At 50.4% G+C, this 22,043-nt stretch overlaps 1 pseudogene; it reads right to left on the bottom strand.

The window, feature by feature from the left end:
• Positions 1 to 586: 586 nt before the first annotated feature.
• On the bottom strand, positions 587 to 16,774 carry LOC139361642 (ATP-dependent 6-phosphofructokinase, platelet type-like; annotated as a pseudogene).
• Between the last annotated feature and the right edge of the window lie 5,269 nt (positions 16,775 to 22,043).

The following is a 22,043-nucleotide window of genomic DNA, read 5'->3' as shown; positions in this document are numbered from 1 at the left end:
GGGAGCATCCTCCTAACAGACGGAAGTTCAACAGGGCGGCCGAATGGAAGCAGTCCCTGAGAAGCAGATGGGATGGGCTGGGGTGAGTAAGTGCTCGCTTCGTCTTTACAGAGCCAGAAAGGAAAGCCTCCACGCCAGCTCTTGGCCGTTGGACTCCGATTTCCCAAACAGCTGGTTTTTGGTGTCTCCTCTCCCTCCATACAGCTCTCCGCCCACGTTTCTGAGGTACAGCTGTGGTCTCTTGCAGTCTAGAACTGAGGCAGAAACACTGTCCCCACAGGAGGGGGGCCCACGAGGGTGGCAGGGCTGTCACCCCAGCACCCATGTCTACTCTGGCAAGAGTCATTGGAGAGTTCCAAATTAGGGCCCAGTGAGGACCGTGGCTTGGACTGGACGAGAAGCTGGCTATCAGATTTTTCAAACCCCCACCGTGGTGGTTTTAACATGCAGCTAGGATTGCAATCAAGAGGCCGAGTAGATAAGATTCATGTGTTCTCTTTTACTTTCTAAGGAGAGCAGGAGCCTGGGGTCCAGGCCCAGGGTCCTGGCCTGCTGCTGTGGATGGAAACTGACACGTGACAAATATGTAACAGTAAGTAAACATGGCATTCCCCTTGGCCTGTGTAAACTACTAGCTTTGTTCTCCTTTTATGACTTGCGCATAGTTCAGTGATCCCTATAAAAATATTTTGATAATCTTTGCCCACAAAACTGCTGAGAAAACCCTTAGTAGCCACCCTACTTGGAGTTGTAGGCAAATGTTTAATACGCACATCTGAAAGCATGAGACAGTCCACAGACAGCACACACTGGAGCTGGTGGGGCACACGGGCGGTGACAGGTGCTCACTGATTATGCAGGTATTGACATTAAAACCTAAAGTGCTGATCAATAACTTAAGTATTACAAAAACAGATGGTCCACGGTGAGTCCAGGTTGCAGGCACGTGCAGGTGGGACTGGATCAGAGGCTCCAGGGCTGCACGTGCTCTAGCCGGCCTGAGTCTCACACGTTGTAGCTGGCCTTGTACTTGGCCAGGATCTTCATGAGGGGCCGCAGCTTGAGCCACCACCGTTCTTTGGGAATCCTGTGCCTGTGGAGGGAAGGGGGGACAGCAGTGAGGCTGGGAGATGCCACGGCCAGCACAGCGAGTGGTCTTGCCAGAAACACGGGGGTTGTAGGGTCGGCTGAATCAACTAGATGATAAAGCCAATTTCAAGATCAAACAAAACCATTGTTTTTATATTTCTAAAAATTCTTCCCAAAGACCTAGTGGTAGTTTGTTGCTCTGTCACCAGGCTGTAGAGCAGTGGTGCAATCTCAGCTCACTGCAACCTCTGCCTCCCAGGTTCAAGCGGTTTCTCCTGCCTCAGCTTCCTGAGTAGCTGGGACTCCAGGTGTGCGCCACCACGCCCGGCTACTTTTTGTATTTTTAGTAGAGACGGGGTTTCACCATGTGGGCCAGGCTGGTCTCAATCTCTTGACCTAGTGATCCACCCACCTAGGCCTCCCAAAGTGCTGGGATCTTAGGCATGAGCCACCGTGCCTGGCCAAGACCTAGTATTTTTTAACTGAGCTTCAGAAAAGCTAGTTCCTCAAACCCCTGAATGAGTTGCCGAACGCAACAGCAATGGCCATTCCCCTGTCCTGTACTCACATTGGCTGGGTTTGCTAAGGCAATAAGACCCCGACTTACTCAAAATCCATTTGGTTCTTCAGCTCTGCCACAGGTTGAAAAATAACATTTCTTTTGCTGATTCCCAGCACACAAACGGGATCATCGGTGGTCAATGTTTTTCCTATAAAAGGTTTAAAAACAGATTAACACTGCCCTGTCCCATGGGCAGCTGGGGGAGCAGAATCACGGGGAGAGATTCCTGGGCACTGTGCTGAACCTGGCCTGGAAGCCTGGGGGAGGCTGAGAACAGCTGTGCAGTGTGGCCAGCGCCCGGCCTGGGCTTGCACAGCTCTGCTCTTGTGGGATCACCCTGATGGCTTCCTGGAAAGCAGCTTTTGTTTTTTCTCTCAGTGGAGAGAATTTTTCACTAAATAGTGGAATAAGGAAATTACCTTAAATTATGGCAAAACACTAATAAGAAATTGATGCTCACATATACACACACTGAGGCACGAGAAGCATCCGTAGCTAAATTAGCAAGAGAAAATGGATGTAGAAAGAATCAGTCAGTTCTTCAAAAAGACAAACCGATTGAAACTATTCACATGACTGTTTTTTGTAGACTGTCATTCTTCTAACTCGGACATTGGCAGTGATAATGGTTTGCCCTAATAAAAGCACACGTCTGGTATGACTGAAGAAAGCTGAGGGGAGTGGGGGTGAGAAAGATGCTGGCACAAATAACCACTCAGGAATGAGTAGGGACCAGCCATGTTGGAACCATTAACAAGAGTAATGTGTCATGTTTTCTAAAACTTTTCAGCTTATCTAAAGATTGTTAGAATATGTAAGTTACAAAACTGATTTAAGGAAAAACATGCATAGTTCTACAAACACGAACAATTCATTCAGCAGCCAAATCTTCCTCAAAACTGGAAGTTCTGATGGATGGAGTCACAAGGAGGTTGTCCTACCAAACATCCAAAAAATAGAAGGCCCCACTTCAACTGTGAGGGAAACTGTGGGCTGATGCTCAGGATTTCCAGAGCAAAAAGCCTGCACAAAAGAACTTCACGTTGAATCTAGCAGTGATAAGAGAGAACATGTCATGCACACCCAGGAATCCAAGATTGGTTAAATAGCAATGCTCAGAGACCAGCAGGAGTTAGAACATCACACGCAGCTCGGTACTGAACTGAAGAAGGAACCAGCAGCCTACTTCTCCCCAATAGGACAGCATTTTCACCAAGGCAGATGGCCTCCCTCCCCGGACCCCTTACCTCTGCCCTGGGCCTCCTTGAGTTTTGCAGTGATCCACTCCATAGCTCTGGCAGAGATTTTGGTTCCCAAGTTTCTATCAAATGGAGAAGGTGCCCTACCCTGTTGGTGGTTAGAGTCATATGAAATATCAGTTATACAGTAACACTTTGCTGTGAAATAGAAATGATGATTTCTATTTCACAGAATTCATGTTTTTGTTTCTAAGTCTTTAGGGATAGCTGAAAGAGAACAAAACAAAATCTGTGATTCCTGTAGCCTGAACTCAGCCTGTTAAGCAAAAGTATCAAGTGTTCCCCCCTGCCCAGTAAGAGAAGGGTTTTAATAAATGGAACGAGTCAACTAACCATCTCCAATATTTTAAAATCTTAAATCAAGATTTCGTAAACTCATCTGGGGTGAGGATGGGGTCACAGCTTTAAGAATCTGATAACCGTTGTGGATTCTTTGACAAAGTCACACAGACGCCTACTATTTCATCATTTCAGGGGATTCATGAGCTCTCTGAAATAAGTTCACGGGCTCTGGTTTAAAAGTATAAAGAATAGGAGGTGGTGAAGGAGGAGTGTGTGGGAGTTAGGAATCCTGGACCGCTGTGTCCCAGGCTCAACTCATAACATGCGTGTGCCCGCATGCAGCTTATTCCAGGTCATTCTGATTTGAGGGTGAGTGTCAAGTATCTTACATGTCTGATAATCCATTTTAAATCTTAGGACGCTCCAGTTTTTAACCTGATGCCGTGTTTAGTTTGAATAAGCATTTCCAAGTGATGGGGGTGTCACTGTTTTCATGAAAGCTGACAGTTCCCTTAAAATCCCCATTACTCAAACCTCACCAACAAAAGAAGCCTAAAGCTGCTGCTGTTTGGCATGACTTAAAAGTTTAGATGTTTTGGCTGGGCACGGTGGGGATCACGCCTGTAATCCTGGCATGCTGGGAGGCTAAGGTGGGCGAATCACCTGAGGTCAGGAGTTTGAGACCAGCCTGGCCAACGTGGTGAAACTCCATCTCTACTGAACATACAAAAATTGGTTGGGCGTTGTAGTGGGCGCCTGTACACCCATCTACTCGGAAGGCTGAGGCAGGAGAATCTCTTGAACCTGGAAGGTGGAGGTTGCAGTGAGCCAGGATTGCACCACTGCACTCCAGCCTGGGCAACAGAGCAAGACTGTCTCAAAAAAAAAAAGTCTCCCAGCTAACTGGGAGTATGCGTATACTCCAGATTATTTTGTTGTATAGTGACAACATATGCGACACAACAAACCGACCCAGGATGTCGATTTCACCTAAGCCCGGCTAACAGGGAGTCATGAAATCTTGTGCTGCCTTGCTGTCCCACCCAGAACGTGAATCATCCCTGTGCCCTAAAGTCTCCATGCTGTCTGTGCCTCCTGCCCCTGAGTCACTCAGTAGCCGCCTTGGTTATCAGATGGTTATCAGCACCCACCCCCTCATGTATACAGGGGGCGGGTACTATCCCCAGGTCCAGGTACCCACTGGAGTCTTGGGACACATTCCCTGAGGCTAAGAGGGATGACTGTATTTCCTTCTTCCTTCATAAACATCAGGTGTTAGAGAAATGATTGCGAGATATCTAATAGAGTAAGACTATAAAGCAAAAGTTTTAGTTGTCTAAATGCAAGAAAGTCTTTAGAGCAACGCACCACAACTCTCTTCTGCATATGCCCAGTGTGTAGTGCACTCCAGCGGCAAAGAAATGACCACTCATCCAGCCCAAAGTCACCAGAACCTAAGAACCACAGTGTGACAGTGACTGTAAGATCAGCCCTGGTCTCTCACTCACCTGAGCACAAGGCCCCTATGGATGGTGGTCTTTATTTTCTCCGTCAGGTGCTCCACATTGGACTGGAAAAGAGTATTTTGTTAATCAGACAATAAACTTATGCTAAGCACCCACTGTGTGCCAGGCCCTACAGGGCGGGAAGTGCCAACCAAGTGTGGCGGTGAGTGTGGCCAAGGAGGTTGCAAGCTCTCACGGCTCAGGTCTCGGGGAGCCTCCCCCAGGCGGGGAGAGCACGTCTGCAGCGATGAATGCTGAGCGCAGGGCACGGTGAGCAGCCCTCATGGCGGCCACTAGAAACGCCTTCCAGAATCAACAGGGTCCCTCTGAAGACGATAATTCCGTGATTGGCCTAGCGCTCCTTCACGGCTCTATTGCCCCTTATTTATTTTCATGACAATGTTCTACTCGGCGCTCTCAGCGGAAAAGAGCAAAACCCCATCTCTACTAAAAAATACAAAAAACTAGCCAGGCGAGATGGCGGGCGCCTATAGTCCCAGCTACTCGGGAGGCTGAGGCAGAAGAATGGCGTGAACCCGGGAGGCAGAGCTTGCAGCGAGCTGAGATCCGGCCACTGCACTCCAGCCTGGGCGACAGAGCAAGACTTCGTCTCAAAAAAAAAAAAAATATATATATATATATAAATTTTATAAAAGATTAAAAAAACAGTACACCTGTTTGGGGCAGCTCCATTATCATCTTATGGGACCCACTGCTGACAGAAACATCACAATGCAGTGAACGACTCCACAAGTAGTCACTTTGACACAGTGAAGAAATTCATGATTCACATGTCACATAATTAGTGACAACACCAAGGCCCTTTTTACTTGATCTATTTGGCTCAGAAACAAGTAACATCCTAACTTTTTAAAAGACAACGGTGCCGGGCACGATGGCTCACGCCTATAATCCCAGCACTTTGGAAGGCCAAGGTGGGCAGATCACGAGGTCAGGAGTTCAAGACCAGCCTGACCAACATGGTGAAACCCCATCTCTATTAAAAATACAAAAATTAGGTGGGCATGGTGGCATGCGCCTGTAATCCCAACTACTCGGGAGGCTGAGGCAGGAGAATGGCTTGAACCTGGGAGTCGGAGGTTGCAGTGAGCCAAGATCGCGCCACTGCACTCCAGCCTGGGTGACAGAGCAATATATAACATATATTTATTTATATAACTAACTAAAGACAATTGTTCAGTTGCATTTTATCTGCCAAGGCCTGTCCTCCTGCATGGAGTTTAGCAACTTTGAACACTGCAGGGTCCAGGCCTGGATTCTGCTGTGCCGTCGAAGCAGGGGCAGACCCCGGGGTCGGCGACACCCTTCCCTAAAAGAGCCACAGATGCCAAGAAACCACGGCCGTGTCTGTGTCAGTTTAGAGGCAGATGCAGCATCAGAGGCCTCAAGACTTAAAAGAAGCTGCAGCCAGCTCCAGAGCCAGTCGCAGACGTGGGTGGTGACTGTCAGTGGAGGCACTCAAATCGTTTGTGACAGAAGGGAGAAAACATTACACAACAGACTACATCAAAAAAACAAGCTTGTGTTTCACACAAGAGACTAGGTGTCCTCAACCAGGCACGTCCGCCATCACCTGACACTCGGGAGAGGCACCTGGTCGATGCAAAGGGCATCAAGCGTGGCGTGTTCGGTAGCACCTCCGTCTGCATGCCCCCTCGAAAAGCAAACCACCCTAGACACGATGATTTGCTCCGCAGCACCGAGAGGATCCCAAGGGGACAGTCCCCTGAGGCCAGCCCCGTCACATACCTGCAGATCCTCAATGTCGAAGGGCTCTTCGAAAATGTATGCGGCATCGGCTCCGGCCGCGATCCCCCCCATGTTGCCGAGGTAGCCACAGTAGCCGCCCATGGTCTTGATGAACACGCGCCGCTTGGTTCCGCTGGCGGACTGCTTGATGCGGTCGCAGGTCTGGTCAGAGAAGAGATCAGTCACTCCAGCCCAGGGCCAGGGTGCACCCACCATCCCAGAGCTCCCCTACCAGTGAGTGCAGCAAGGCCCCACACCGCGCCTGAGCATGCGGTCCCAGCATCGCACAGGGGTGAAGGATGTGCAGCAGCCGGGATGTGCCTCGGAGTGGATGTGAACATGCCCCCCACCCCCCCCGCCAGCCACCTGGAGGTGACCTCGATGACCTGTGGTGGGGACCTGGCCATCTGCCGCTCCCTTCTCCCAGGCCCCATAGGAGGAGACTGAAAAGACGACCCCACAAGCCAACTCACTCCATGCTGCTCTTCGACTGTCCCTGCTGAAGCAGCTTTCACCAGACACGGACACCGTTAGGTGTGAGCTGAGAAGTTAGGGGGCTGTCACCTGCCAGCTTTGTCCATGGGAACAGCTGTGCTATTCTATTTTCTTCTGAAAAGCTCCCTGTGATTTTAGAGTTGTGGCCGTCTTCCATCCATCGGTGAATGTTACATTTATAGAAACTCTACTCCAAGGCAGATGATGGTTCTTACACCCAGGCGCCTGGGGGTCTTTCGGATGCATAGGCATGAGGTCCCAGAGTGAAATGTCTGCCATCCGCCCTCCACGAGGACCCAAGCTCAGCAGGGAGAAAAACAGCAGAGAAATGCATCTTCCGCCTTCCCACCCACACTTCAGTCCGGGCTACAGCGCCCTCTCCTGGCACTCTGCAAAGCCTCTGCCTGGGCCTCAGCTCCCACCCTGGCCCCCTCCAATCTGTTCACACAGACTGGAGACCCATCTATATAAAAAGCATAAATCTGATCCAGTTCTTGGTTCATTCAAAACCCTTTGCTCACTTCAAGTACACGTTAAGCCTTTCTCTGGAATCCCTGGCCCCGCCCACTTCTGACACCAGGTCCGGCTCTAGCTCCAGCCACCCCAGGTCCTCCTGGGGCCTCTGCATATGCTGGCCGCTATGTGCATCATATTCAGGAACAGTGGTGGGCGGGAGAGCAGCCCCCAAAGGAATCCCGATCCTAATGCCTGGAACCTGGGAATGTTCCCTCATGCGGTGATAAAGGTGAATCCTGAGGACTACCCAGGTGGGCCCTAAGTGCCACCACCTGCATCGGCAGATGAGGGGTGCAGAGGCCCTGGAGTAGGATGCTGCGCACCCACATGGGAGGAGGCGGTGCCAGGGAACAAGGCGTGCAAGGCCCGGGGCTCTGGGCACCTGAATGGGCCACGAGGGACTCTCCTGGAGCACACACTCTGGCCTCAGCCCATGGCTCCCGCCCTCCAGAGCTGTGGGAGAGTGACGATTATTTTCCAGCCCCAGGTGTGTGGTCAGGGTCACAGTGGCCACGGGACACACACAGGCACCTTCCTCAGCTCTGACCCAGAGGGAAATGCCATTTCCTTAGGAAAACGTCACCTGGTTTCTAGGACCACAAAGTTCCCTCTGTCAGGGGCTCTCGGGGCACCCCATGTCCTCTCTTCATAGAAATCACCCCGGTGTCTCTCCCTGCAGTTACCTCGTGGTTATGTGACTTGCAGTCCTCACTAGGCTGCACATTCCATGAGGGCAGGAACTGTGGGCTGGGCTTACACCACTGCACCATCAGCAGGACCCGGCCGAGCCCCCCACAGAAGGCGCTCAAGGAATGCTTGTCTCTGAATGACACAAGCACAGTATTCCCCAGCCAGCCAGCCATCTGTCCGTCTATCCAGCCGTCCGTCCGTCCGTCCATCTGGGTCAAGGGCTGATCCTGCAGGATTCCCTAACCGGCCTCCGTGGGACTCAGCCAAGAGTCAAAGGATGAAGTGGGGGTGTGGGCTTGAGACTAGGAGCCACACGAGAGTCTGTTCACTAAAGTTTAACACCCACGGGAAATTTTCACTTGAGTACTTCGAATGAAATTTCAAAGCACACTTTGTTGAATAAACACAGGCTTGATTAAACCATTCCAACCTATACTTCGTTTCTCTGGAAGATTCTTTTCCTCCCAAAATAATTGGTTGATGTATTCAAAACTGAACACGGGCTCTAGTTAGAGGGCCACTTTGCATTGTGTAGAAGCCGAGATGGGGAGAGAAACAGGCAATGGGAAGAATTCCCGTCTTTGTGCTTAGGAAGGACAGAGGACAGAAACCCGTCAAGGGTCCAAAGAACCTGTAACTGCCTTCTTGAAGGGCCAGTGCAGAATTCTGAGGGTTTCACTCTTCCACCTGTACTGGGTCTCTCTCTCATTGTGATCTAAGACTTAAGATGCAGTAAGGCTTTCAGATTTGCCCTTTGTCTTAGAGTATCCCGGGCATGGGAAGGAAAATGTGGGTGGGGCATCAGGACCCCCAGAGGCACAAAGCCTCATGGGTTACTTTTCCAACTGAATCTCCCCCACAGCCCACCCTGAGGTGGGGAATTACTGTCACTCATTCAAAGAATGACAGCTGCTTAATGGCAAAAGAATTCTGCAGGCAAAGCAGCTCTCCCAAGAGGCTGATTTGTGCCCAAACGTGTCTGAGTTCTGGTCCCGCCAGGCTGCAGCTGTGGGTGTGTGGAACAGTGGAGCCCTGACAGCTGAGCCATGCCCCCAACCGTGTGCTCCTCTGAGTGTAAATGCAGTGACAGCTGGGACGGAAGAGTCTGCCTTTGCTGGAGCTTAGATACAGCTTTCCTGAACTCTCTCCTCATTACCTAGATGGCATCTGAAGCCTGAATTAGCTTCTAAAAATAGCAAGTCACTCCGGCCGTGCCTCAGGCAATTAGTCAAAGTAGCACTGACAAGAAGGCGGCCAATCCCAAGCGTGGCCCTGCGTGGACAGCAGTTGTGAGTGGCACTCGTCAGGCAGAGCCTGTGACCTCAGCCATTCTTGCCACACAATGGGATGTGCCCAGCAGACACAACCCCCTGCAAGGGCGCACACACGATCCTGCTAGGAAATTCCCCAAGGAGTCCCATGGGAGCGAGAGCCCCAGACTACAGTTCAAACATCACCAGCACTTTGCTCCATGGGTGTTAAGAAATATCAATTGGTGGTGAAAGATAAGGTGGCGTTTGCTACAGTGTTAAGGTAGAAAAAAGCCACTGACTTCTCTGTGAGAACCACCTTGCTCCGTGAATCTGCAGGGAGGCCAGTTTTCCCATGACTGGTATCCTTCACGGCAGCCGAGCCTCTGCTGAAGTCGGTGGCCAGACGGGGCAGGGGTTGGGGCTCCCATCCCTGCTACAGCAAGGGACCTACAGCAAAGCACAGCCGCTGGCCGGGGTAGTGCTGCGCTGCGTGCCGGGTGCGAGGGTGGAAGCATGCGTGGACATCTACAAGGTGCTAAAGGAGAGCGAAGCCAGCGATGGCTGGACCCTAATGGCATTCAGTGAACAGGGGTCAAGCGCGGGGGCCCAAGAAAGTCCAGGGAACGAGCCAGGGCCAGCCTCTGCCAGGCCAGCACAGCACCAGGGAAGGCGACAGGGAGAAGCCCAGGAGAGAGCTGGCCCTCAACTCGAGTGGGAGGCACAGGAGGCTGCAGCCGACCTCACGACCCCTCCCGCTCCCTTCCCTGCACTGGAACTCAGTTCTGAAGGAAGAACCCGGAACAGAACTGCTGTTTTCCGAGGTTCTGTGCCAAGCTGAACTAAGGAGTCTCCAACAGGGCTGGGAGTTTTCACCGCAAACTCCGGAGCTGGTTTTCACATGAACATCTAAGCTAAAGGCCAGCGGCTGCTCTCCAGGAGACACCCGGCGGCCAATCCACTGACATGACCCCACATGCCAAGGTGGCCACTGTCCTGTCTGCAGCCGAGTGAGGACCCTCTCTGCAGCAAAGGCCTGTGGAACTCCCACAGGTCCTCATGTCCAGCTCATGACCATAGAGGTGGGTCAGCTTATCAGGGACGGGAGGGGCCACCATGCGGGTGTCAGCACCACGCCCATGACCGGCAGAATCCCCTCCTCCCAAAGCACATGTTGGTGAAACTGCCTGCCCAGGAGGGCATGATCTCGGCTCTCTAAAGAACCTCTCGTCTCACCAGGAAGGCTGTGGTTCCAGGCAGCGGCCCCCAGTGGGCACGCCTCTGTCCCAGAGCTCGTACGTACCAGGCACTCAAACCCCTTCCTGCAGGCTCCCACAGCTGGCCCTGCAGCCTCGCTACTCAACGCAGGCAGGAGAGGCCGGCTCCAGAGAAATGGTGCTCAAAACTCCCCTAGTCTAGGTGGGATAGAAACACGACCCCAAGGACTGGATATATCATCTCACTTTTAATCAATACAGACAGGTTCTCCCTAAGGCAGAGAAGCTAAAAAATTTACCCTGTTCTGGCCAGTGTGACCGACATAAAGCCAAGCTAACAAAGGGTGGGGGAGGGGGGAAGAGTAATAATAAATCTGGCTCATTCTTAGCACAGAAGAAACAAATTGCTAAAATAAAATAAAGAAAGCAATGGGAGGAAACGGGGTTCTCTTACCTGGACAACAGCAGTCAAGCCAGTGTCGGTGTCCAGGCTTATTTCTGTGCCTGGGACATTGTTGTTAATCGTGGCCGGCACCACACACAGGGGGATGCAAAGCTCCCGGTGGTGGCCTCGCGCCTCAGCCATGTCGCACGTGCTCTTGTAAGCCTGAAGCAGCAGGGCCAAGCAGTTAGCGGGGGTGCTGGGTGCTCACCTGCCAGCCCCAGGGCCTCCACTGAGGTCCAGGAAGGGACAGCAGGGACCTGAGTCATCAGGGGAAGCCGGTTCATGTGGGTCAGGGGACCAAGGGGAGCTCTGGAGGCCATGTGGGAGCAGGACAGGCCTTAGCAACACAGGGGACTGCCTGGGCACAGCCCAGGTCCTCATGAAAGGGGAGGCCTGCAGGCAGCACAGCAGGGTGGGTGTGAGGCCGGCAGCAGAGCAGCTTGCAGGCAGCGGCAAGTTAGTCACGAGCGGGACAGCTCAGCTCTCGGCATCTCATCGTGGGTAAGGGAGGCCAGGGCGGTCAGGATGTTTGAAGGCAAAGCCAGTCCTGTAGCTTTCTGTAGGCAGGCCACGATCAGTGGGATGGGGCACACAGCTGTAAGGACCACACTAAGTGACCGCCTTCATCGTGCAGAGGCAGCCTCCACGCGCAGGCAGGGAAGGAGGCGGGCAGCTGGATTACCGGTGGGCCACACTCAGCCCCACGCCACATCTCTGCTCTCCGGCGGGAAGTCACACGCAAAGCCACACAGGCGAGCAAGAACCTGAGTTGCTGCTCTGAGGTTCCACTGGGAAATGGGCTCTGGTGTCAGAAAGGGGAGCGGTTCTTGAGCCCGTGTGCACCGGGCTTTTTCAGGCTCCACCTCAGGGTGTTAACCAAGGTAACAGCAGGACAGGTCCACACACCCACTGTTCCCAGCTCCAAGCGGCCCCACACAGCAAGGTGTTTTTGTCATCCACTTGGTGGCAAAATCAACTATTTATGGACTTGGACGTGTCCCTCTTACTGTGAATATCCCCACATCTGCTGCAGAAATGCTACTGTTGGGATGCAAGGCGGGGCCCACATCTCCCCAGGAGAGTTGGACAGTGAGCGAGCCAGGCTCTGCAGCCCTGGTGCAACCCAAAGCATCCCAAGGCCAGGAGCCCGTGTGGGCCGAGGGCTTCGGACAGTGGGTGCAGATCCGTGGCAGGTGAGTTCACAGCATGGTGGGTAGCAGGGTAAGATGGGTGGGTCAGTGCTGGGTGACCACGAGGTGAGCTGTGAGCAGGGGCCCCCGTGCCCCGTGGCATGTACTCCACGTCCACCCAGACCCAGCACATGCCCAGCTCTTGGGCTGCTCTGTACAGGCTCTGCCTTGCAGGCTCTGGCCATGGCAGTTTTTGCAGGACTTCAATCCAAATGCCAGCCTGCTTCCAAGCCAGAAACACTCATCTGGGGATATTGGCTGGCCTGGTGCCCAGGATGTGGCCCTGTCAGCACCACCACGTGGGGGGCTCCTTATGCTCTTCAGACAGGTGATGTCACTCCTTTACTGTGGAATACTCTAGCCCAGGACTAACCAAGACTGGCCGCGGGGAGCTGGCTGCTTCTCCAAGAAGCTCTCGCTGGAAGCCAGAGGGTGTGGGTGACCTGGGGCCAGGAGGGTCCTTAGGCACACAAGAGGGCAGGTGGGGGTGTCTCGGCTCCTTAACTCCGCCTTGAAATCTGTGGGAATGGCCACATTGCTGCAAATCCTCTCTCCCCTCTTCCCTGTCGCTCCTCTTTTCCTTCCTTCAGTCTCCAAAAAAGGGGAGGGAAGACTTCAAGATGGGGAGAGACCCTGCCCAGAAAAGCATAAAGCTCTCAAGACCAAACACAGCCGGGCCCCTGGGTCCTTAGTGGGGCCACTATGACAAGGAATTACTCACAAGGCTGTAGTCACCGCCACCTTCGCGAAACCTGACAGCAGCGTGGCACGCACCTACTGTTTCTGATGTGACCTGATCAAGCTTACAGGACAGAGTAATGCACCAGCCAGCACTAAGGAGTGAAAGGAGTCCAACCGAAACTCCCTGCAGCCATATCCTGAGAATGTGTAACACCTGCTCTGAGGTATTTCTTTCATTCTGTTTTGCCAGAAAGACCCACTCACCAGCGCCACATAGATTCTGAGGGGCTGTGGCGTCAGCTAAGCATCAATGCTGGCAAGAAGGAAATCACGAGTGACGATGACGACTTCACCACATCAGATCCGCCCAGGGCTTCTGAACCACAACATGGCCACGTCCTGAGCCAGACTCCTGCTATGAAGCCCGCCTTGTGCTTGGAGGGACTTTTCGCAGCATCCCTTGTCCCCAGTCCCAGGTGCTGGGAGCATCCCTTCTCCCAGTTCTAACCAGAAACCTCCCTGGATGGCGCAAACATTCCCTGGGGCACAATCACCCCAATGAGAATCACCAAATTTACTGAACAACTGGAGTCATCCGCAGACCTCAAACATAAATGCTGCCCAGGGCCGGGCCATGAGTCACGGGTCACAGAGGGTGTTGGCCAGACAGGAAAGAGACGCTCACTCCCACACATCCTCAGGCTCCGACGGCTTCAAGACAGTGGCTGGAGGGACCCAGAGCCATCCACGTCAAGTCGCCTCACGCCCTCATTTCCTGAGTTCGCCACCAGCTCCTGTGTTCTACAGCCAGGCGAGCCCAGTTCAGACCCAAATCCAAACCTTCTCAGGATTCACCCTGTTTGGCCATCAGTAAACAGGGCTCTGGAGAAAACAGCTGCCATGTTCACATCTCGACCCCTCTTCCCTTCAGGGGTCCACAGAGGGATCCTCAGCGGCTTTCTCGTCCCTGCCCCGGCTCCCGAGCAGCTGCAGCATTCGCCAGGGTGACCTCAATCAGCCGGCGTCACTCACCCATCACGAGGCTAGAACCACAGCACTCCCAAGACAGCCTCATTCCTCGGAGCTCGGGATCAGAAGGGCAATGAGGACACACACATACACTTACCAAGATGGCTGTGCCTGGCCAACGGGAGGCTCAACTAACTACACACTCCAGTTCTTTCTCTATTGTAATCCGTTAACTTAAGGCCCAGTATGGTGGCTCATCCCTATAACCCCTGTGGCTTTGAGAGGCCAAGACGGGGGGGACTGCTTGAGCCCAGAAGTTTGAGAACAGCCTGGGCAACACAGGGAGACCTCGTCTCTGTAGAAATACAAAAAATTAGCCACGCACGGTGGCAAGCACGTGTAGTCCCAGCTACTCAGGAAGCTGAGGTGGGAGGATCGCCTAAGCCTGGGAGGTCGAGGCTGCAGTCAATCATGATTGCACCACTGCGCTCCAGCCCGGGAAACAGAGGCCCTGTCAAAAAAAAAAAAAAGAAGAAAAAGAAAAAAAAAAGAAAAGAAAATGAAATTGTTTAACCTAGCTTTGAGAAACTGGAATGAATGAAAAACTGAATTTAAAACAATCGCATAATAAATCACACAGTCCCTCCAAGGGAAGTCAAAGCGGGTGGAACTGATCATTTGCGGGGTGTTTGGCTCACGTCTTTTGGTTTTCGAATTTTGACCCTACACGTTTGTTACATATTTACAATCTGAAAAAAAAAAAAGGTTATTTATAGCGGAGGACCCTGGAATTGAAGAGAGATTTTCTTCATGCCTGAAAGTGTACATCACACACCACAAGGATCTATGCTTTGTGTGGAAACTTGAAAATAAAAAAGTCACAGGGTGATCAACACCAGCTTTGTCCCACATCTTCAGATGCTCATCTAACTGCAGTGACTGCTCTCAAATTCTCCACCCATTCCCTCTGGGTAAGTTCCAATTAGGTAACAATTAGGGAAAAAAGAAGCTTCAATCCCTCCCATTGCACACCCAACTTTCACAGACCCAAAAATCCAGCTAAAGCAGGTGAAAGAGCAGTGAAAGCCATGCTGGAATCCTCTCTGTGAAACACACTCATGTTCACATTCCCAGCACGAAGGTAAGCCCAGAGCCGGGCCAGCCCTGCAGCAGCAAAGCCGTGACGCCCATCACCAGCAGAGCAGAGCAGAAGCAACATCTAGGTCAGAGATTAGTGACTGCCAAAAATAAGGTGAACGTTGCCCCCAAAGCCAGTGAACACGGGAAAACCTGGACAGGTTTCCTTCACAAAGGAAGTGAAGAAAGTTTAAGACGCTCAGAAAAGCAAGAAACGAGTGCTAAGCATTACTTACCATATGAGCTGTATGTTAAAACCTTGTTTTTTTATTTACCAGCGCTAGAAATAAGTTTCATGCCAAGGGTTTACAAAAAACAAAAACAAAATAGAAAACTTTGAAAAATATTCATGAGAACTAAGTCGCACAAGAAAAATTAAAACTTGAGAATTAGTGAAAAATTTTAGACATCAAATTTTTAAAAAATGAAATACTTCCTGCATTAGGTATGGATCTTCAGACTCCCACGTGAATCACCAAGTGTGACACACAAACGTGGGGTAGGCGTGTATTTCTTGTAGCCGGAAATGGTGGCACGTGCCTGCGGTCCCAGGTACTCGATAGGCTGAGGTGGGAGGATCACCTGAGCCCAGGAGGTCGAGGCTGCAGTGAGCCGAGATCACACCACTGCACTCAAGCCTGGGTGACAGAGTAAGACCTTGTCTCACAAAGAAAAGTAAAACAAAGAAAACAAAGCAAAACAAAACAAAAAACAGAAGAATATATTTCTATGTTTTATTATTGTCTTTTGGCAAAAAAATTAGCCCCGATATTGCCTTAGATGTAATTTAACATCCCCACTTTACAAAGGGGAAAATGAGGTCAACAGCCAAGACCAAAGAGAAAACAAATGCAATGGTGCGTTCAGGACAATGACTACAATTACAAAATATTCAGTTCCATTTCTACCCTCAGCATCAAGGCAGGGGTTCATCATAATGGGTATTGGAGGCTCAAAGAAAATTTAGGCTCAGCATTAATAATAATTTTTAAAAAGCAGATTTTAATGCTGGTGCAATCACAGGAGACTGCAGCCCAGCCCTCCTCAGCGCTGTAGGTACTCACAGGCACTCCCGGGGTCTTGGCCACGCTACGTCCCCGCCGGTGGCCACACAGAAGAAGAGGCGTAAAACTTTTTGGGAGATCAAAAATGTTCAGAGTCTAAAATCCTACTTTTCGGGGGGGGAGGGCGGCGAAATAACGAGAAGCTCTCATTCAGGATATTTGTAAAAGGCTGTTTCTAGCGCTCGGTAGATAAAAAGGGCGGGGGCCCACAGGTTAGAGTCAGCCAGCGCCACCTGGCGGGGCGCACACAGACTTACGTCGGTGATAGTGTTCAGGGCTGTGTCTGCCCCGATGCTGAAAACGGAAACCCGACACGTTGTTGGACACAGTAGCGGGAACCATGATCATGGGCACACAGAACTCCTCGTGCTTCTCCCGGGCGGCTGACAGCTCCAGGAGTCCCATCTAAATTGATCCAGTATCTGCACGCTGGCTGCTCAGAGGCCGTGGTGTGGAACGGCCAGGACATCGCTTAGTCATACGGGGCACAAGCACCTCACTTGCCACTCCTGTCTATTTCATCAAACCCTATTTTCTCCTGAATATTGACCATAGCAAAGTCATTAGCCTTGGAGATACATTTGAAACATCAACTTGCTTTGTTCAAGAGGTTTAAGACACACGTAAGTCTTTCTTGCCATGCTCAACACACACTGCCGGCCGTTTCTGAAGTCAGTGTTTCTGGAACAAAAGGCTCGGCCTACCCCGTGAACATTCACGCTGAGCACACTGTCCCGAGTCTGCTTGGCCAGCCAACAGGGGGCAGGAGAGAGCTGCAGGGGCAGAAGAGAGCCGCAGGTGCCGCGTGGGGTCCCTGCAAAGGCGCCTCACTCCCTCAATCAAGGACGGTGCCTCTTGCCAATCCAGCGGCTTCCTCCAAGGGGAAGCGGACTCTTCAGGTGCCACCGCACTGGCTTCAGCCAATGGGGCAACAGATTCAACAGAGTTCCATGTTGTTAAAGGAAAACTTCTGTTACCAGACAACCTTAATATCAGATTCAACTTAAAATAATCAACAAGATTGTTTCCAAACCAACATGCTACTAGTGCCTTATCTTTCAATGCTGCTTAAACACGGAGAAGTATGAGGAAAAAATAGCATGGCACTTACTTCTGAAAAAATAACACCTCTTCCAGGTTCATTTTACCCATATCGTAAAGACTTAGAACTGTGGATTCCCTACAGGAACGTGGAGTGGCGGTGGATCCCCACGCTGACCCAGCCTCCCCCCAGTCAGTCAACCCCCCACCTCAGGGTTCACACCTCTCCAGGCCCTGTCACCTCAACAAGGAAAAGTGGCCTCTCTGAGCTCTCTTCGCAGGGAGCACCCGAACGGGAGCGAGAGAGAGACAGACACAGCCACAACTACTTGAAAATCCTGAAACGCAATACATATTTAAGGACTTCGTTATTAGTTTTTTTAAAACTATAAGAACAAAGTGAGAGAACAAAGTGAGCCTGGTTTTAACCTCTCTGCCATAATAACACCATGTACATCTGTCTTTTACTGTTTGTTCCTTCTCCAGCAGCTGCTGCCCGGCTGGCCGACTGCAGGAGAAGAGCCTCTGGTACTCCCGGGAGGCCCTCGGTAAAAGCGTGAGCACCACGATCACGTCTCAGGACACCACACACGTTAGGGTCGCCCACAGACCGCCGTTCCCAATGCCCAGAAGGCACTGAACGGGCCTCCTGCTCTTTGTAAATGTCAACTCTCCTAAGCTATGTTGTGTTGAAAACTTTTAACTGCAGTCCACACATACTTCTTTGTTTCCATCTTGTTTTTATCCTAGAGGCATATTATTGTAGAAAATCAAGTTTACAAGGTTGAAGAGTTTTCTGAAAGTCGACTTCTAATCCCGTAAGGAAAAAAAAAAAAAAAAAAAAAATGGACCAGATGTGGTGCTCACGCCTGTAATCCTAGCAGTTTGGGAGGCCGAGGCGGGCAGATCGCTTGAGCCCAGGAGTTCAAGACCAGAATGGAAAAAATGGCAAAATCCAGTCTCTACTAAAAATACAAAAAAAAAAAAAAAAAAAAAAATTAGCTGGTCATGGTGACATGTGTCTATTCCCAGCTACTCAGGAAGCTGAGGTGGGAGGATCACCTGAGCCCAGGAGGTGAAGGCTGCAGTCAGCCAAGATTTGCGTCACTGCACTCCAGCTTGGGCAACAGAGTGAGACCCCGTCTCAAAAAAACAAAAAGCAAAAACAACTGTATAAATCATTACTGAAGGGAGCTGGCCGGGCACAGTGGCTCACGCCTGTAATCCCAGCACTTTGGGAGGTCGGGGTGGACAGATCACCTGAGGCCAGGAGTTTGAGACCAGCCTGGCCAATATGGCAAAACCCCATCTCTAATAAAAATACAAGAATTAGCCGGGCATGGTGGCAGGTCCCTGTAATCCCAGCTACTCAGGCGGCTGAGACAGGAGAATCACTTCAACCCGGGAAGCAGAAGTTGCAGTGGGCCGAGATTGTGCCACTGCACTCCAGCCTGGGCAACAAGAGCAAGAGTCCACTTCAAAAAAAATAAAATTAAAAATAAAAATAAAAGGGAGCTAATGCTTTTCATTTAAGGGAAGGGAGAAGAACATTCAGTATTTATACATCTCACGCACACATCTGCAGTGGTGCCCTGAAGTATTCAAGATACACATGCCTACAAACATAGCTCAAAACTACTCACCAAGTTACATGCTAACAGCACATGCACTGCAAGAATGCTACATTATATTTTTAAAGCATCTATGTCCAATGTTTTAGCATACTGGCGGCTTTGCCTTCAGGTGCTGTATGCCTAAATTGTTACATGTTTAGTCATTCATTTTAGAATTTATGACTTGCTTTAGACAACAGAAATATATTTAAACGTAAGCTACTAAATTAATGACTTAGGGGAAAAATTACTAAATTAACTTGGAAGTTAAACTTTGCAAACTGAATTTGTTGGACCTCATGTAAGCTAGATGATCAGTTTTTTAAATTGTTGTGTGTTTCCCTCGAGGATGGAAGTCTCCTCTTTTCTCTCATCCACTGTGCACACCACTGCAGCCTGTGCCTCTTGTCCACCGTGCCACAGTGCGGCCTGCAGTTTACCCTGTACCACGCCTTCCACACCTTAGTCACTTTCAGGTAAGTATAACTAAGAAGGAAATGAAAAGCAGATAAATGACCTCCACCCCCACATCCAGGATGCAAATGTTAAACATTCATCAAAGTAAAACCAAAAAGCCATGTTAGCTCACGATTGTAACTAGTAGAGTTATGTGCATGGCAATTTTAAAAGTCTAGTTATGTAAAAACCTAATTGAAAGTCTCAAGAAATACAAAGTTTATACAAAAAGACATCGGCAGGCATTGACAGTGAGGAGAGGGCTTCACTCTGCATCCAGCCTGTCCTGGAAGCCACGGCCAAATGCCAGGTTGTATAAATCCGAAAAGCAGAAAAAAACAAGTATTGAAATGTGTACAGTCTCAGCAATGTACAAATTCAATGTAAGATGCTCAGAAACCTTGAATTTCCAATCAGAAAACAGGAACATGAGCAAGTTCCCCAGCAGTGCCCACCTTCTGCTTACGGCACGTGTAACAGGAACGCTGGCCACCTTGGGGGGACAGAGGCTTCCTGGTCACATTTGCTCTGGCAGTCGCACAGCTGGCCCCGCCACAAACACCTGGCTAATACTGAAAAACCACCCGCTCCCTGGGCTTTGCTCACTCTAGCCGGGAGAGCATATTTACAGAGTACATTATCGACTGAGTCCTCGTTCAATCCGTCAAACTTGTTGAAGGCAGGGCAACCCCATTCCTGGCCCAATTAAGTGAACTGAGCAGAGCAAATGCCCCCAGTTGGACGGCACTCAGTCACGACAGCAGTGGCCACTGTTCACAGGGTGCTGGCTTTGTGCCGGGAACAGTTCCAAGCGTCTTCTTTCTGTCCGAAGAATGTGCACTGCAACGCTGTGGGGCCATTTGCAACGTCCACCAGAGTTCTGAGGCAGCCAAGTCTAGGCTGTCTGTGGGCCTCGCTGCATGGCAGTCCACGTCCCCTGCAGACAAGACTTCACTGCAGGGACCGCGGGTTCCAGGGCTGCCTTGAGGCACATGCTCCCTTCACCACTTCTTCCTGGCCCCTGACACCAACCCTCACCACCACTGCTGCCAACACTTTATTTTCTCATGGCTCCTGAGGGGCCTATTCTTTCTGCCCTTCCCTGCTCCCTGCGTCCAGCTTAGAGGATGCCCACATCAACATCAACGCTCACGTAATCACCACCCCTTCCATGGGGCTTGATGCCTAGGAGTCTCAATATCAGAAAGTCAGATTCCTGTGCTTCTTGGAGAATTTCTTCCCATTGTGGAAGTAAAGGAGATAAAATTCTAGGTGCCTGCAATAACCTCATTTCCACAGCTAAGCAACTTCAGTAGTAGCACAAAACAGAAAAGCTTTTTTTTTTTTTTTTTTTAACTTTTTTTATACAAGCTAAAAACAGTTTAATTTTTACATCCACGTTCTCATCAGCTCCCACCTGGTGAGCAGGCAAATAGTAATTTTCAAAGAATCAAATTGTTCCATAATTTTAACACTTGGCATTATCACTATTAAGCAAGAATTATCCCAAAAATACACGATGATCTTGTTCTCACATTCAAAAATTGGTTGTCACACAGTGAAATAGCTCTTAATGCAAAGGAATGTTTCTTTTCAGGTTTCTGTTCTGGGAAAAAAAAAATCTGGCAAAGAGATATAATCTGGCAAAGAAAAATAATGTCATCCAATTAGTTCTTTAGAGTGTTACAAATGCAGCTGAGTTTTAACAGTAATTTGTCCATAATTATCAAAAGAATCTTCAGAAATCTTGATACTGAATGGATAACCATAAATGGATATAAAACGCAAAGGCAAAGCGAAAGAGTTAACATTTGGGGTAGATTTTGGCCCCTATTTTTAACATACGCATAGTTATTTACCTAGCTGAACTATATCCCTTCTCCTCCTTCCTAGGCTCTTCAAGCCTGATTTTCAAGCATAGACTGGTTTTTGGTAGGTGAAGGCAGCTTTAAAAGATGTCAGGATCAGGCCGGGCACGGTGGCTCAAGCCTGTAATCCCAGCATTTTAGGAGGCCAAGGTGGGCCGATCACTTGAGGTAAGGAGTTCAAGACCAGCCTGGCCAATATGGCAAAACCCTGCCTATATTAAAAATTTTTGTAATTAGCCAAGCGTGGTGGCACACACCTATAATCCTAGCTACTCAGGAAGCTGAGGCAGGGAGAACTGCTTGAACCCAGGAGGCGGAGGTTGCAGTGAGCCAAAATCACACCACTGTACTCCAGCCTGGGCGACAAAGTGAGACTCTCTCAAACAAGCACTTAGCCCTCAGAAGAAGCTTGAGCATCCCCTGCCCCAACCAACCCAAGGAATCACATGGCAATGGTTATCATCTGATTTTGACACAATAAAGTTCTATTCTCCTCTCTAAACACAATGGTAAACACTTGCCATCAGCCCACAGAAACTCCCAGGACCCAGTAACACCGGACGAGCAAGATTAATGGGCCACGTATATAGGGTTCAGCTGCAGAAAGTGATGGCACCAAGAATGTGTGTGTGCCCAAACCAGATTCCTTGCTTTCAGGGTGGAGGGTCTCCCCGGGAAGATCATCCAGCGGGATGGTTTCCACTTCCACCATGAGGAGGGAAACGGGGGTTTCCAGAGGACACTGACAGGACTTGGGACTACTGCCCCTTTGTCCTCTGTTCTGTTACGGGATGAGGGTGGGCTGAAGGCAGGTTTTCCCTACATCTTCTGGGCAGGAGAGATGGAGCTGACAAGTGGACGACGGCTTTTCCAAAACATTCCCATGTTCATAACCTGTTATCGACCAGCTTTCCCTGGAGATCAGTGAAGCAGCATCATTGATT

Source organism: Macaca nemestrina, unplaced genomic scaffold, assembly GCF_043159975.1.
Source record: "Macaca nemestrina isolate mMacNem1 unplaced genomic scaffold, mMacNem.hap1 Scaffold_80, whole genome shotgun sequence".
In the NCBI taxonomy this organism is placed as follows: domain Eukaryota; kingdom Metazoa; phylum Chordata; class Mammalia; order Primates; family Cercopithecidae; genus Macaca; species Macaca nemestrina.
Note: the sequence above shows the minus strand (reverse complement) of the source record. Positions and strands in the feature narration are given on the sequence as shown.